Below are 17,732 nucleotides of genomic sequence, written 5' to 3' on the forward strand. Positions count from 1 at the left end.
CACATCACATATCTGGAGCTTTGTGCGTTCATTGCTTTTGTTCTCTTTTTGGACTGCGCTCAGCTCCCATCTAATTTCATTAATTTAGGGTTGTGGAAGAGCTTGATTGGGCGGTGGGGGCATGGAGGAAAGGGTGAGGGGGTCCTTTACCTTGGCACAGATAAGAAGACAAACTAGATTTGAGGGCGGATAGATCTTGTCGGCAGCACACGCCGCCTCTTGGCAAGCGAAGCGAAGTCGATATTGAGCGGGGGCCTTTCTTACCTCCTAAGATTTACAGTATCTGGAGCTCCACAGCCTCATACTTCAGTAGATGGATGAGCATTTCATTCGGAGCCAACTGGCGCAACATGAGTTGAGCTGAAGGTCATTGTGACTCATTTCCAGCACGGAAGCTGGGTGGCTGGAGACAGAGCCGCTAAATCTCTACTACTGACTTGTTTTAATAGTACAAAGACGATGGCTCTGTGAAAAGTACTGTACAGCACTGGTGCAACACACATGTACAGAGTGTACAGTGCCAAAGACGGTTGAGAGTACAGTAGTAGGGAGTGGGTACAGATTGCCGTAGAACCTCGAGGCATATGGCAGGGCGCCCCATGCCTCCCAGCTAATTGAGTCCTAATGAATCACTGGTTTGGCATGCTACATGTCCCTTGTGATGGCTGGTGTCATTGATGCATTGAAGATGCCCAGTCCTCTGGAAGTGAAGCGGGCAGTGACGGCTGCTCCGGCTGAACATGGGAGGCAGACCGACACTGCTGGCTTCACACTGAACACTTCACTCACTCACCAGATGTTACAGGTCAAGGCACAAGGATTACTAGCTGCCCGGCTCCACACAATGGAAATAATTGTGTGATGGGCTGGCAATTCACTGGCCCATTTGATTCCAGTAACACTCTCTATAGTGGCGGGGTCGCGGCCTCATTGTCAACTCAACAGGGTCAGTGTGATAAAGGAAATAACTGTGGGAAAACACTTGTAGTCAATGGTGCCTGAATGCAGTTTCTGCATGATTTACATATATATCTATAATTGACCAAAGTCCATGTGAATTGATGGACACATTAATTACGCGTTAATTGCCATTAGCAACAATTATTATTACTCAACAGATAACTTACACGTCTCTCATTTTTTCAACATGTAATTCAATAATAAAGAGCACTCTGATAAGGTTTGATGCTTCTGTAAACAGAATGGTCTACTTACATAATGTCTAAATGGATATTGGAAAGCATTTAATGAATTCATATGTAACAAGATACAAACGGAAATAGAGTTGCAATTTACAGTCTCATTATATTATGAAAAAAAAAACAGAGTTTAATGTGCAAGATAATATCTTCTATTCTCTGGGGTCTGTGTTCAGTTTTAAAAGGGTGGGTTTAAATGCTCATTTAAACATTTTCCAATATCAGGTTTTATATTTCGCACTACAGCTTACTGGTGTCTGAGTAAAAAGTGAGGAGTGTTTCTGTTATACTGTGAGGTCTATCCAAATATTTTTTTTTTCTTTCAACCCAATCACCAGAATAAATATTGGCATTGTACATTTCTGCAAACCCTGGATATTTGTACATTATTATGGAGTGTATATGTTCAAATTTTACATTTCTATAGATTGTAGGATAAAGTTTGGGCTTTAAATACCCAGTTTTGTGGCAGGACCCCTGATGGAAAGGCAACAAAGTCTTGGTAAAAAAAAAAACAATCCTTTTTATGGCACTATCCTGGCAGGAAATTCAGTAATGTCTCTGTAAAAAACAACCGCTTTTTGTAGCACTATTGCAGCTGGAAATGTAGAAAAAAAACAACAGTTTTTATCGGTACTATCCTGGCAGAAACTGCATCAATGTCTTGGTCTAAAACATCTACTTTTCGTGGCACTATCACAGCTGAAAATGCAGCAATGTTCTGGTAAAAAACAATCCCCTTTTGGGCTCTATCCTGGCAGAAAATGCAGCGATGTCTCTGTTAAAACAACTTCTTTTTGTGTGACTATTGCAGCTAGAAATGCAGCAATGTTGTGGAAAAAAAGAAAAGAAAAAGAAAAACATTTTTCACAGCACTAACCTGCCAGAAAATGCAACAATGTCACAGTAAAAAACAGCCACTTTTCATGCTGCTATCCCAGCTGGAAATGCAGCAAATGCATGTGTCAGTAAGGAACAACCCCTTTTGTGGCACTATCTCTGGTGGAAGCACAAGGGAGGTTGCTAAAAAACAAAACACCTACATTTGGTGGCTAAAAAGCTGCCAGAAAAGTTTTGGCAACACTGTGGTTAACATTTGGTTGGATTTAGGTTTTAAAACACTTCGGAAAAGATCATGTTTTGGCTTAAAATATCCAGTTTTGGGGGGATAATCCCCACTGGAAAAGCAGCAATGTCTCAGTAAAAAAACTGCTTTTCATTCCACTATCCTGCTGACAGGTCGCTACATTACACCCAGGTTTGGAGCCTAAAAAGCGACTGTGAGCACAACAATGAATGACCTCAAAAAAACCAACCAGTTTTGTTGTTTGTTGGTCTCAGTGGTCTGCAGTTGTCTGTAGTATGGTAGGCATGTCATCAAGGTAGAGTATCTGATATGTATCTTAAGTATCCATAATTTGCAGAAATGTACAATGCCAACATCTGGGCTGTTTCTTTGCAGGACAATTCTCCTGGAAAATGTTTCAGTCACAATTTGACATTTTGGGGATTTCTATTTACTTTGTTGTTGAGTTACACAAGAAGATTGATACCGCTGTTACGATGGTACGCTAAAAATGAAGTTCCTGGAAATGTACGGTTAGCTTAGTGCAGCCTAAAGAGCGGAAACAGGAGGACACAACCATCCTGACTCCTTCCAAAGGTAAGAAAATCGGCCTTGCAGCACCTCTAAAGCTCACCAATTAAAACTTTACGCTTGTTTGTTTAATCTGTACAAAAACTAAAGCGTAAAAACAATTGTTTTATGGAGGTTTGGTGCCAGACCATTTGTTGGCTGGGGCCATGTTGCAAGGCAACCAGCAGAGACTCCAGGAAGTGGTCCCAGCCAAGAAATAATCTGGCACATAACCTCCATAAAACAGCAAACTGTTCTACACTGCGATTTTTGTAAGGATGTTCTCATCTCACTCTTGGCAAGAAAGTGAATTAAAGTATTTCCCAGAATGTCAAAATATCCCTTTAAACTTCCCTTGAGGGAGATCTGAGCTCCTTATCTGTGCCTCCTCTTACAGCTTGTAGCTCGAGTCTTTGCTTCTGACACATTTGGTTGCCACCACCCTCCCGTTGCACTCTCAACTTCAGATGCACCTGTCATGTTGATTACACTCCCGACGGAGCGTGTGCATCATTCGGCATCCTGAATGCACCGCTATCTGAGCAATCTTTCTCTTTTGTTCAAGCGAGGCAGCCGAGATCACCTCTGACCTGCCTCTGCCAAGGGCCACATCTCCATTAATGAGGAGACTGGATGTGATAAGGCCACCAGCAAAATGAGAACTCAGACACAATCTTGCAAGCTCATTAAAACTACTTTTATGAAATATTTAGGCCACTCCAGCAATCGTGTGTCTAATGCTGAAACGCTACATTGATGTCAGTGTAACCCCTCTTCGTTAGATGCATTATCTCAGAGCACTTGGAGAAATCTCAAGGGAGTTCAACTTAAGGTAATGCCACTGCAATATGAAGACAAACAACAAATGTGATAACGCACCAGGCTTTCAGCAAGACAAAAGTCAAGAGGTAACACTACGGCAAATGGGCGAGACAAACCCAAAGGATTACAGGAGTGCAAAACAACAACCAGCACAAATGTTGTCCCTGCTTTGTTGTAATTGTGCCGAGATAACATGAAAAAGAAATAACCAAACCACTTTCACCATTTTACAATAATTGCGAAAGGGGGAAAAGGCATTATGGTCTTAATCGGATAAGATATAGCTCACATATCCACTCGCTGCTTTTGCTGTCAGGAGCTAAATTAAGTGTCTTGATTCCACTGGGAGACCCAACAAAGAAGCCCTTACTGAAGAAGTTAATGCTCTCTAGTGTTTTGTTCAGCTCCATCTTAAGCCCCACAACTCACACTGGGCTGCAAAGAACTGTCTTGGGATGACAACTGGAAATTGTACTGTATGTGTGTGAGTGTGTCTGTGTGTGCAACACATGTGTCCTACAATCGAGCCAGCAGTGAGTGCAGCTTAGGATCTGTTGCAGAACATCCTCTGTAAGGAGATTATAATAGGCAGTTTGGCCGATCGGCAGAAGTCGCAGATGAACTCTGGCACCAATGTCAAAAATGCTAACGCCCGCCCTTTGCTTACACTCCGCCTAGCCGCAACATAAACACGACTTACGTTCATCTGAGCCGACGAGATGTAGGCAAGCAACGTTATTTCTCCATCAGCTTGTTTTATAGCTGCTAGCTGTTTTGTTACTGCTTTTCCACAGCAATAGTCAAGGCCATTTTCCATCTAGGCCTGTTCTTACATAAGCACTCAAGCAGAAAACACAGGACATCATGATAGACATATGCTCCAGTACTGAACTGTGCATCTGAACTGGTCATGTTGGCTCATATTCAGTTTTACCCAAGGGGGGATTTGAGTTCTGAGAGGCTAAAGTCATTGAAAATCATGGAAGGAATGGGTTAAATATTCCACCAGTAGCTCCCCGTGAAGATTACTTAAAGGGATAGTTCAGATCTTTTTTAAGTGAGGCTGTATGGGATTCTTATCCATAGACAGAATGTTACAAACCATCAGTTGGCACAACACCAGTTTGGAGAAGCAGGCTGGAGTCCAACATGGAAGCTGTAATGTACTGCTGTAGAGGGGGTCAAAACATTTTTTAGCCACCTAATAAGTGTTTAGTGTTTGGTGTATTAAGAGTATTCTTACCACTCTACTTTGATGTCAGACAGGGATTTCCCGGGAAAATGAAGCTGTTATTTTGCTCTCTTCAAAGCCAGACTGCATTGAGAAAAACAGTGATTTAACATCCCTGAACACAGGAGTTGCTGGTCTACAGCTGCCACCATCAGTCAGTTTGTTTGCGTCATTCTGTGACTTTGGTGTTTAAAAGTTAGTTTGGACTCACCACAGGCACAAAACAACAACAAAACTAGCTACCCGATCAAAGCTGCGGTAGACCAGCTGCTCCCGTGTTCAGAGAGCTAAAATTAGTGTTTTTCTCAATGGAGTCTGGTGGCTTTGACAAGAGCATAGATGGGGAAGTGAAGCCATTAACGGCCTCCCCATTGAAACAGACTGTCTGATGGAAAGGTAAAGCAGTGAAAATACTCTAAATATAGAGGACAGTTAATCTGATACTGACTGTTTTTAGGTGGCTGAAATGTGTTTTGCTGATGCTTCCATCCACAGCCGTACTTTGCTTTGCTTCCGTGTTGGACACCAGCCTGCTTCTCTAAACTGGCGTGCCAACTGACATCCTGCTGTATGTCATACACTGACTATGTAGCGTAAGCACCCCATACAACTCCACTTAAAAAAACATCCGAACTATCCCTTTAAGAAATTATATATAACACAATATTAGTGTTACAACAAAATATTCTGCAGAGCAAACCTATTTTTCACTTTTGGGACTCAAATAACTCGTTCATATGATTATTTTACAGTGCTGGTGGGTCAGTATGGATACATATGACACCTAAAAGACATGGCAGACTATAAAAAGTTGAATCCAAATGTGTTCTGTGCAAGAAAATGCGAATCATTTGCCGATCCATCCACCTCTCATCGGGAAAATCCAAATGTGGGCGCAACTGCAGCCCTGACGCAGTTAGACTTCCCCCACGACAGACGCTTCCACAATTAGCAGGATAGTTTTTATCCCCACATTGACCCATGAGCATGAAGACCACAGGACTCACTCTTGTACAGGCCTATGCGCTGCCTTGAAGCAGACTTTGGCTTCAGCGCTGCCGGTCAGACCGGTTCCGCTGCGCTGCGCAGCGCGCTCCCATCCAACCATCCATCCACAGGTACTCATCCCCCTCAATGCAGCCTGCTGAGCATTTTCCTCCGTTTCAGAACAGCGATCAATACATTTATCAACATATGCGTCATCATGCACTCAGCATCAGAGCCGGTTAACACGCAGCCGTTTGAAGATGACTTACTGCTGTTGCAGCAGGACATCTCTTCATTTGAATATTTGTGGAGGGGGGGGGGGGGGACGAGGCTGGAAAAGCTTTGAGCTTGTATCTTTACTGACATCTATACAGCAACATAACCTACACATGAGAGTCATGCATCGAAATCATTTCAAAACGACATGTCCATTTCCAATTTGTGCGCAATTCAATATGGGACAGCAGGCTGACAGCCGACCGGCGTTTGCGCTTTAAAGGACTCCACATTCAAATCCACCACAGCAACATCGATCATCTGTCTCACGAGCTCATTTCTGATCCCATTTGTGTCATTTCCATCACATATGTGACTGTTCCTCAGTCATCCGTGGCGGACTGTTCCGCAACCCATTCTCATTCAGCGGCCAACGCATCCTATCCATAAATCCTGACATGTCGCGGGAGCTGCCTCGCATCCTTAAACAGCCCTACAGTTTCACAGTTTTTAAAACACTCCTCGTTAAAAGAGAAGCTCGAGATGCCACTCACCTTTTCTCAGCGGATGCTTCTCTGGAGTGTCCCATTTATGCGTTTTAATCCACATCTGTGTCCCCTTCATCTGAGCGCTCTATTTCCCCCCCAATGAGAGGAGAGAGGAGACAGGGAGAGGGAGAGAGCGTGTTTAAGAAAATCCATTTGTTAATTCCATTTGCCGGACACACAAGGTGAAATCACATTGCCTCGCTTTTTTTTCTCTCTTTTACATGTTCAAAATTCTTGCTCAATTCTAAGATCCCGTAAAGCCCTATCTTCTTTTCCCCCTCTCTCCAGCTCTGAAGTTGCCTGGTTACCCCTGTTTCTCATTCAAGGAGGCTGAGGGCTGCATACAGCGGCCAATCATAGCAGCAGCCGGAGAGATTAACTATTTCTTGGCTCCACTATTCTAGACTCAGGCGAAAATGAGGAGAGTGGGCGGGGAAACTGGGCCCCCGGTGACAGAAAAAAAAATTAAAATGCACAGAGAATAATGTAGAGAGAGGGGATCCGTTAGAGGGAGAATGTGTGGAAGAGGGGGGAGGGGACGGAGGGGATTAAACATTTTCGAAAAATAAAGGCTTGGGAAGAGGAGGAGGGACCAGTTGCCACTTCTCACTACAACAAAGATGTAAGTGAGTGATATTCCAGCTTCTCAGGATGTTATGCAAACTGCAGTGGAGCAGCCTCCTTCTCCTCCAGTGGACAATGGGTCTTAAAGGAGCAGAAATCCGTCTCATTTCTGAAATCCCCAAAAAGCAATCCATCAGGGTAATTGATCGCCCCCCTTTAACCAGCCATCCGTCAACTCTCTCTCCTCCCCCCTCTTCCCTCTTCCCTCACCCCTGTCCCACTCAGGTCTCCTCATCATAGGCCGTATTGATTTCAATTCCCCCCCTCCAGCCGGGGTGAAAGGTGTAAGGGAGCGAGCCAGCTTCAATCACCGGTACATGGCACGTGGGGGCGTAATGACCCCCCACCTTCACTCTCTGCTGCTACATCCAGGTCGAGCAACCTCACACACCTACTGTATGACAGCCTTGACCTTTGTGAGTGGCTGCAGCCTGCGCACCAGTGGCTTCAGACCAGCCCCGACAGGGGGGCCATGCAGAAGTGCTGGTGCATTATGGGGGCACAGTCGGGGGTCCTGACAGCATGACAACAAGCTTCTCAAAGAGACAGTATGAGGGGGGGTGGCCCATGTGTGGGGGCGTGCACGAGACTGTCTGGGACATTCCATCAGTAGTGTTGTATAGCCAGATCTATCTCCACAGAGCTGCGTCAGCGCTACAGAAAAGTCTGGGATCACAGACCATCATTCTGCTATGGAGAAAAAACAACACATTCTCACTCCGACCTCGTCGCATATTGATGTTTGGTCATGGAGTTTCCACATCCACATACAACTGTAAGGTACCCTGGGTGCGTTGGTCATCGACGTTCTGGGACACTGTGTCAAGTTCTGCCTGTTACATCCATTGTCTTCTTTCAAAATACACTTCCATTTTCACAGGAAATTTACTGTTTACATACATCTGTTTCAAAATAAACACACTACATCAGTACAACTCTGTGAATTGACATTTTTTTTTGCCTTCAATGACAATCTTTCGGGACAAGCTCCGCTCTCTCGGGTGAAGGTCAGTGTTTGTTGGACCCATCCACCACACCTCCCACCAGCCCCACTTGGACTTTCGCCGCCTTAACCTTTATCCTTGTCCCACCGTGTTTCCCCCTGACGCTGCCGGGTGCCGTTAAACTATAACGGCAAATGGCTGCGTATCATGCCGACGTTCCGGGACGCCTTTTTTCATTGGTTTCTGACACTTCAAGTCACTGCCCGAGCGTCACATTTCGATGACTTCGGAGTGAGACCGGGCACAAAAAAAACGTCCGGGGTTAACTTGTTTGGGTGGAACAGTTGCATGTGGGGAGGCAACACTGTCATTAAAATGGCTATGTAAAAGAGGGAAAAAAATGCCAATCCTACACCACCTTGTGATTCAAGTTTAAAGGAACAGTGTAAAATATTCCTGGGGATTTAGTGCCATCTAGTGGTGAGGATTGCAAATTTCAACCAGCTGAAACTTTTCCCAGTTAGAATTCCTTCAGTTTCATCTCCAAAACAAACGGATCAGGTGGTTAAAACCGGTAAAAACAATGAATAAAGCAGTTTCACATTACACATCAGTGTTTCTCCTACCCTGTTTGTCATTTTGGAGACCGGCAGCTAGCTTAGCACCTGCTAATGTGTGCTCACCTTCTTTCTCTGATAACGTAAGATCCAGATGTTCAGGTTCTGCTGCAAAATACAGTGGTCGTCACAAAAACGCATAGCGCCCTTTCTACAGTAAGTGTTTAGCTTGACAATTCGGCGCTACTGTAGAAACATGGCAGTGCGACATGTCTATCTCTTTGGGCGGGGACTTGCTTCCAATGTAGGCCTAAACAACTCATTCTAAGGTAATGAAAACAACAATTCTTATTTTCAGGTGATTATAAATGAAAGAAAACATACTTGTATGCCCCTGAATCTTACACAATGGATTTTTAGATGATAAAAAATACAATCATAATTTGATAATCGGTGTCATTTTTTGTTACATCTTTAACGTCTTTGAAAAAGCATTTAAGAGATTCCACATTACAAAAAGATGTCAGTCATATCTGATTCATGCTTCGGAGCAAAAAGAGTTCACACGCGATTAAATGAAAAGTTGCTCTTTTCATTTGTTGTTGTTGTGTTGCAGCCGCTGTGTGTGCTTGATGCATTGCTGGCTTCACTCCATCCCACAGATTACAAATGAAAACAACAGTGTTGGGGTCCTCCCTCCCCCCACTGCCGGACGAGAGCTGTGCACGCGCATGTGTGTGTGTGGGTGTACAGTTGTGTGTGCAACACACAGGCAGAAGTACACACACTCGCACACACACTTAGCAGTTGATTGACGTGTAGCTCTTGGCTTGAACACAGCTTAATCCCGCTGCTTTCACAGATGGACTCAGTCTTCCTCTTTTTGTCTGGTGTCACCAGCAGTGGCATGTTATACATTTATACACACACACACACACACACACACACACTGTACAGTACCATGTACTTTTGTTTACTGGGGAGGGAGGCTGCTATGTGGGTTCTAATCCCCCTATGTAACCCGCCCTTCCTTTAGCGGCCACCCCTGCTACTGCACATACACACTCACACACACGCACACACACAAACACACACACACAAACGCATCTACTCTTTGGTCATTAAAAAAACAAAGGAGGTCAGTATCAGGCAGCTGGGTCCTGTGAAGCGAGAGTTAATCCTCATTTTCAAGGCCCACAGACAAAAAGAAGCCTCACAGATGAAATGTTTCATGAGTCACACATGAACACATCGCTCTTGTGCCACCTTGTTCATCCATGCATCCATCCTTCCGTCCACCTTCACAACAACAGAGAGAGTGTGTTGTTGTTTGGGCTCTTCGTAGGTTGCCGCGGTGCATTATTAGCACAAATCAAATGGGGAGGAAAGATTAGACCCCCCCCCCTAATCGTATTCCACTTCTGCAAAGGCTTTGATTTCCATGTAGATGGAGGCGTGTTGATAACGTTGGGGAACTGCCCCGGAGAAATGAGGCAGAGCGATAAGATAAGGCGAGCAGATCCCCATCCAGACAAAAAAGACAAAGAGGAGAGTCATCACCCCACATGGCGGTTAATCTCCATTCAATCCAGAGATTACCGCAGTCAAAATTCTCATCACTGCACCCCAGCAAATGATTAGTCATTCCCAGAGGAATGGTTAACTGGTGCCCCCCCTCCTCCGTGAAATCTTGGAGTGAAAGCTGATCAATAACTAGTTGCTGGTTACAATGACAGAGTAGCAGCTTTGGGATCACAACACATGTACTTTAAGAGCACACACACACACACACACACACACACACACACACACACACACACACACACACACACACACAAAATGCTGATTTGCAACAGTGTTTCCCAGCCTGCCAACTTGCTAAAGACTTGACCACTGATTAGTCCATTCAGCTGTGTTCTTGACACGAGTAAAGAGTCAACAGAATGAGCGCGCTCTCCAGGAGAGAGGCCTGTTTTCTCAGCATTGTGCTTGGCCTAAACTGACTTCTATGCTAATGGACTGTTTTAATCGAGTCTAATCGTATTGTCGTATCAGCGTGCGAGCAATTAGTATTCAGAGAGGGATGGCGGGGAGAAGCCTGACATCGATAAATGACACGTGACCCTTGACCCCCACTGCTACGGCTGCTGAAAAGTTCCTCTTCTTTTATCAGTCTCACCCCAGGCCTCTTCATTTCCTGTAGCATGGCTAATCATAATGCACTCAGACACCAGCAGGTCCAGAGGCCACAATCCTCAGGGGACGGAGCGCCAAGCACCTGTGGTAAAGTAATATACCCTTTTTTTTACTGAGGGAGATAAGCAAGGTGTTCAAGCTAACTGTCAGATCATGTGTAGATTTTTCACACACATATATCATGCTAACATGTAGCGTATATTCTTCTAAATGAGAAACATGTTGCAGCATAACTCCTAACACTGTTTTAAAGCTGCACTAATCAATATTTTTATACTGACAGTACGTCAAATGACCATGTTTGATAAGAAAGAGTTGCTTAGTGACCATCAATCAGGTCCTGCTGCTAAGCTCCAGGCTTGGGCCCACCTTCGGTGCTGGGACCCATGCTGGAAAATCACATGTGTTATCCAATTGGGCAACTCAGGGCTGAATAATAAAGCCAATGCAGAAGTGCCAAAAACTGCATTTCTTTGAATGGCCACACGAGGCTGACTCCAAAACAGAGTAAATCCCCACAGACCCCCCATGTAAAAAATGCCCAACTTACAGGAGAAATAAACATGTTTACAGCCTGGTACAAAAGAAGTTTTTGGTCCCCATCGTTGATTTCCCACTTAATGAAAACTGTATGGGGGGTAAATGTTTATATAACTCACCACTTTACATTTTGTTAAGGCTTAAAGTTATACATAATTAACTTATTACATTACTATGTACTATTAACTACTATGACATAATTAAACATGATTAAACATAGCAAAAACTTACATGTGTGACTGGTGTCCATAGATCCATAAATATACGGATGATGACTCTAGTGTCCAATGCAAGAAGTGCACTTCTTTACAGATGGATAGAAACCTTACAGAAACTACCTGTACCTATTCACTTGGAACATTGCCGGGACAGAACCGACCTGTCAGGTACATGGCATGTTTTGTGAAATACTTAATTAAAAAGACGTATGAACGAGACATAATAACGATCTGACTGTATATAAAGTAAAACCATATTTTAGCAGAATAGCATTACTCAGATTCACAATTTATTCAAATTAGATAGACAAGTTCTTTTTAATCATACAAACTAACCTGACAACCAATACAGGCAACTGAATTGAAGCAAATAGCCTGTTAGCTAGTTAGCAGCCTGTTAGCTAAGCTAGCACACTGTCAAACGGTCTCTCCAAAATCCACCACAAAATTTAAATTTTTTAATGTATTCACAGCAGATTCCAGACTGAAATATGATTAGGGGGAGTAGTTTCGCAGGCACATCGAATATCACAGAGATTTCCCTAGGAATGAATGGACTTCCAGTTGCCTCATCTCCGTACATATACATAAGTGGAAAGGAAAAACACTGAATAAAACAGTTTCATGTTACAAATCAGTGTTTCTCCACTGCTGTTTGGTGAAAACAGGCCGACAACATGGCAATCTCCATAGATGAAAGCCCACTCACCGTGTAGATATAAATGTCAAATTCCGAGGTAACAAAAAACACGATTGTTATTTTCAGGTAATTGTAAAGTCAAGAAAACATACTTATCATTTTAGACTCAATTTCTGCCAATATATCCCTCTAAACCTTCACAGTGGAACTTTAGGCAGCAAATAACTTGTTCTAACCATATGAGTTTGCTAACGTTAGCTAGCTATGCTAATGTTAGCGAACTAATGTCACTACAGCTCACATAAACATTAATTTGCTCACAGCTTTACCATAGATACCTAACGTTAGCAAACTCACAAGGTTAGTAAAAGTTATTTGCTGCCTAACATTACTTTATCTAACTCCATAAATTACAGTTAGGCTATATCAAGATATTAGGTTTCAGCATTTACCTTGGTGTTATTGTTGGAGGGCATGTGGCTTATTCAAACTAATAAACCTATGCTAGCTAATCCTGATGATCATCTCTAGGGGGCATACAATATTTCAGTCTTCCATATCCAAGCTCTGGACTGGAAAAGGTCAGACGGAGGAGGTGGGACCGAGCCTGGAGCTGTGCAGCTAAAAAGTTCTCAACAAACTTGAAGATAATTGTCACTTAACTTTAGTTCCCTAAAGCCTTATGGGGCATTTAGCATCTTCAGCTCATTGTACTGGTTTTCTGCCTCAAACCTTACTGTTACATTTTAGTCTCACAGCTCTCATCAACCTTATTTCCAGCTGTTTCAAGCAAAAATAGCTCTGATAAAACCGTTAGATGCTACCTGCTGAGCACCAACCATTAGAAAGACAAAGGTAGCCACGAGCTGACAAACATAGGCTAGTGGAGCATTTAGCAGCTAACGAGCCAGATATTTTCCTCTGCAGTTGGTGCAGAACAGAAAAGAGGCTGTATGAGTAAATACTGGACTAATAATTGTCAACATGACTCTGCCTTAATGCTCCGTGTCTGCTGGAGGTGTAAAAAGCCAGCTGTTTGGCTAACACGTCTGCCATATCACCTTTTTATGTCAATGCTGAGTGTGTTTACAGCTGGTCCCACTGCTCCCAAGTGGCCGAAAAATCTATTAATACTGCTTTAAGCAACTTTCCACTTGAAAGACTATGTGTGTTGTTAGCACCTTCTTTTCCCTCTCAGTTGTCACTTCAGATGTCTACTCTCAAACAGCAAGGTATTGAATAAGCAGAGAATTAATGCAGCCATACTGCTATAAAACATGTGCAGTGCTGATGCTCACCAGGGTTTTAAAAAATGCGTCTGTGTGTTGCGCCACATGTTTAGCTTTGTGTGTGATGCTCTCTGCCATTGTTGCATCTTGTCTGAGTCTAAAAGCCACAACACCAGCTCATTAATCTCATGTAGCCGGACCAGCTGTCTTGTCAAGGTCATGAAGGTCTGGAGAAAATCTTGCTGATAAAACAAGAGATAATCAGACCATGGAAACTCAGAGGGAGCCACTCTACTGTCTTTGAAAAAAATGGGACCTCTGCTTTACTTTCAGTTTGGGTGGAGGGAAATTTAAGGCTTCTGTGTCTTCTAACTAACCCTAGGTTTCTTGAACATGCCTGAAAGTCATGCTTGAATTAAACATTAACCGAAACTCTAACATCTGTCAAGTGTAAATGCATCATTGCTATAGACTCTTTTAGGGCCGACGTCACAATGACTTTAATGACAATAACTTTTTAGCTCATTAGCTAATGTTAGCTTCGATAGCAAAACAAACTTGAGGACACCGTTCAAGTGTCGTCCTTCTTTGTAAGACTGGCATAGTAATCAACCACAAAGCTTCCTGTGACATCCTCAATTCACTGAGTGAGAGCATACGCGTCGGCCAGTCTGGTCCCGTTGGTCAGTGTTTACTAATTCAAGTAACACTCGCAGTTCCAGAGAGTGATTGACCTGACATGGTGCGTTCATAAATTCAGTCTGATGCTCTACACTAAAATGAGAGCCCTGTTGGTCGAAGAAACAGAGTGAAACATTTAATCTGCTTGGCGTTCTGATGCTCCGTCTTCCCAGACAGAGGGAAGAGTCAGCTTTGCCACTCCTAGAGTGCGGTGTTTTGAATAGTACATTCTGACAGTGCTCTTAATTTACGAACATTCCAGTTTGTGCGCTCCCGCACTCCGAATGAATACTTCCGAAAACACCACTTGCATCATCTTCCTCCATTGTCTAAAACAAGTCAACACAACTTAACAGCTAGCGCAAGCTAAAGTCTGTTTTGTTTTGTCTCCAGCTAAGGCCCGCCCACCAAAAACATCATACTATTTACTAATAGTGAAAGGGTCTATAAAGCAAAATACAAATTAGCAATTTCTTACTCCCCTTTAACAGGTTTTAGGAACAATTCACCCAAAAATCACACATACATATATAGATTGGAGATATCAATATTTCCAGCACTCTACAACTCACACCAAAACAGCCTAGGTTGATAAACAGCGCTAGATGTAAGAGATAAAATATGCATATTTGATTGTGGGGTGAACTGTCCCTTTAAAATGACCGTGCAGTATGGATGCACTCAGTCTAACCACAGCATGAAGGATACATGCGGTTGAAGCTTAAGCTCAGGGTGTGACTGTTTATTAGCTGCTGATATTAAATCACAAGAACAGGAAATAAAGCAGATGGACAATGACAGGTGCCAGTTTTCATTTTGGGAGAGAAAAGGCAATGGATTCATATCCATCTGCTGAGCTCGCATTTTTAATTAGAAGCGCTAACACAATGTGGTTACATTGCATCTGTACACTATTTGGATACAGGGTAGTGTACAGATTCATCTTCTGCCAGTTATTTGGGGCCTGAACATCTTGATTATTGTCTGTTGTGGAAATTTGGCAGACTCTATGGGCCATTTGCATCTTTTTTTTTTTTCGCTCCTGCATTCATACTACATTCCTATTGTTTGTTGACACTATATGAGCAGATATACATATTTCCATAATATTAAACGATAATTTGATTGTTTGTCTCCTGTTAATGGGGCACAGACACAGTAGATGTCTTATGATAAAGGTTAACTATGCAGGAATTGTCAGCTACTGTTTGTAAAAAGAAGGTAGACCCCAGCTTTGTCTGTTTGGTGTTTTGCCCATAGACTATATAAAATAACTGACGTAGCCATTGTGACATCACCCATTTTGACCATCATCATCTTGGATTATTGGAGCCAGAAGCACTGTTGCCAACTTGGTGACTTTCTCACTAGATTTAGCAACATTTCACACCCTCTCAGCGACTTTATTTCTAAAAGCAACTCGCGACAGATTTAACAACTCACTCAGTCCATCAGGAAAAGAAGAGATAAATATATTGTGATTCATTCCCGTACAATGCTCTTATAGCGATCAGTGTCCATGGCTCTCCCGCTATCTCTCCTCTCCTCTGGGTAGGTGCAGGATTGGAGCAGTGAGTTTCTATGGTTACTTTGATGTTCTCCCTCTCTGGATTTAAAAACATGATAAAGTTGGTGCACTTAAGTATAAAAGCTACAGCTCTCACGCCATGTTGGGGAGTTTGCTATTGAATCTAATTCAGCAAAGTTTTAATGCTTCCATTAATGTACGATGATGTCACCAATATGCAAATGAGCATGACATTTCTGGTGACTTTTAGTGACTTTCTGAGCTAGTGCTAGCTACTTTCATTGAAAAAGAGTTGGCAACACTGGCCAGAAGTGACCATATTTGGACAAGAGGGTGGAGAGATAACCCTGACGCTTGCTGCTAGCTTGGATGGCATGGTGCATTTACAGCTATGGTTAACTGTGATGATGGTAATGGTCACAAAAAAAATCTTAAAAGCATTAAAACAAAATGTACTTATTGAAAACCTGAACATCCGACTCCTTAGAGGGTCTTTTAGTACAACCAAACACTGAACAAGATTTTTTAGGTGACCAAAATGTTATGATTAATTGTTGTGAACTACAAGCACACTGAATTAGTGACAGCTATAGCTATGCCTATACTGTCAGTCTGGGATTATGCCATGTTTAGGTTATGGAACCAACAGACAGCACCCACTTGTCACTTAAGGCAGCCACACCCTTTACTTTAAGCCTTAATATCATTTAAATGGGTGAGTTATATAAATATTAACCCCTGTGCAGTTGTCATTAATGTTGAAATTAGCTACAGAAACCAAAACAGTGTTTTTGCACCAGGCTGTAAACAGCTTAGTGTCTGGTGTGAAGTTGGGGACTTACATTTGGAACCAGACTCAAGTGGCCATTTGAGGAACTGCAGTTTATAGCATCTGCTTCATTTTTCAGACCCAGAGATTGCCTCTTCATTTCACCTTGCTTTTTTTGTTTTTTTTTCCTCAGTGCTGTGTCCATGATTTCCTGAGCCTCCTATTGGATGTGCTGCTTACAGTCTGGCACTAGACATGCTATTTTTTTATGAAGTCTCAACCTTACCTATGCACTGTGCCCAGGAACTCTCCAAACACAACAAAATAAGAGGAAAATTAGAAATTTCCACAACAAATTTTGGCTGTGTGCCTGCTACCACCACCGATTTCATGAAAACCATACTAGTTATCAGAATGCCCATTTAGCCCAATAAAGTCCCAAGTCTCACAAAACATTAAAAGTTTTAATAATTTTTCATGTCAAAGTATGATTATTGGTTTAGCCTTAAAGAGGAATGATTTTAGCTCTGTTCATGTCAAATTCTCGACAATCTCCTAGTACATTCATGGAAAATTTAACACAGTTTTTGCAGTCAAAAGTCACAGAACACCATTCCTGATTATTCGGCATGTTTTGATGTTTTTCTTTGCCAATGTGCTGGCAACACTGCACGACGAGCATCATGCCAAAATTTTATAGAGGAAGAATAAGAAATAAGCCCGACGAATAATATATAGTTTGCCGTCTGCTGCACAGCACGCACCCCAATAAGAAAATACACACTTCTAGTGGGTCATAAGTGATGACTGAAAGGGATTACTTTTGTATTAATTTCATTGTTTTGCAGGAAAATCCTGCATAGTATACCTTTAACATGTTTTATCACTTATCTTGTAAACCTATCAACAGGTCAGTCCCCCATCTACAGGTGATATGAGTCTGAATATTTCACTACACATGTGAAGAAACAGTGAGGTGGTGTCTTTGCCCAATCAGCAACTCTGAGCACACAGCAGCTTCTTCGGGGTACCATGGAAACACACGACACCCCGCTCATGTCCGGTTTGTCAAAGAGGCTCTTTATGTTAGCGAGTGCACTGAGTATTTAGTATTTCACACACAAGCACGTATTGTACGCACTCTTTCCACCCACACATCACTGTGAT

The 17,732-nt window shown here is 42.8% G+C and overlaps 1 protein-coding gene across 7 annotated transcripts in view; it reads right to left on the minus strand.

Annotated features, from left to right (window-relative positions):
• The window catches only part of dab1b (DAB adaptor protein 1b), a 155,478-nt gene that overhangs the window by 64,112 nt on the left and 73,634 nt on the right, over nucleotides 1-17,732 (minus strand). For 4 of the 7 annotated variants that reach the window (XM_049597283.1, XM_049597291.1, XM_049597292.1 and 1 more), the window contains exon 1: nucleotides 6,646-7,439. The exons of 2 other annotated variants lie outside the window; for them this stretch is intronic. The gene's annotated coding sequence lies outside the window, so the exon portion shown is untranslated. Of the gene's footprint in view, nucleotides 1-6,645; nucleotides 7,440-17,732 lie in introns of those variants that run through there. One more of the 7 variants, XM_049597284.1, reaches the window with a different exon arrangement.

Source organism: Epinephelus fuscoguttatus, linkage group LG15 (assembly GCF_011397635.1).
Source record: "Epinephelus fuscoguttatus linkage group LG15, E.fuscoguttatus.final_Chr_v1".
Lineage (NCBI taxonomy): Eukaryota > Metazoa > Chordata > Actinopteri > Perciformes > Serranidae > Epinephelus > Epinephelus fuscoguttatus.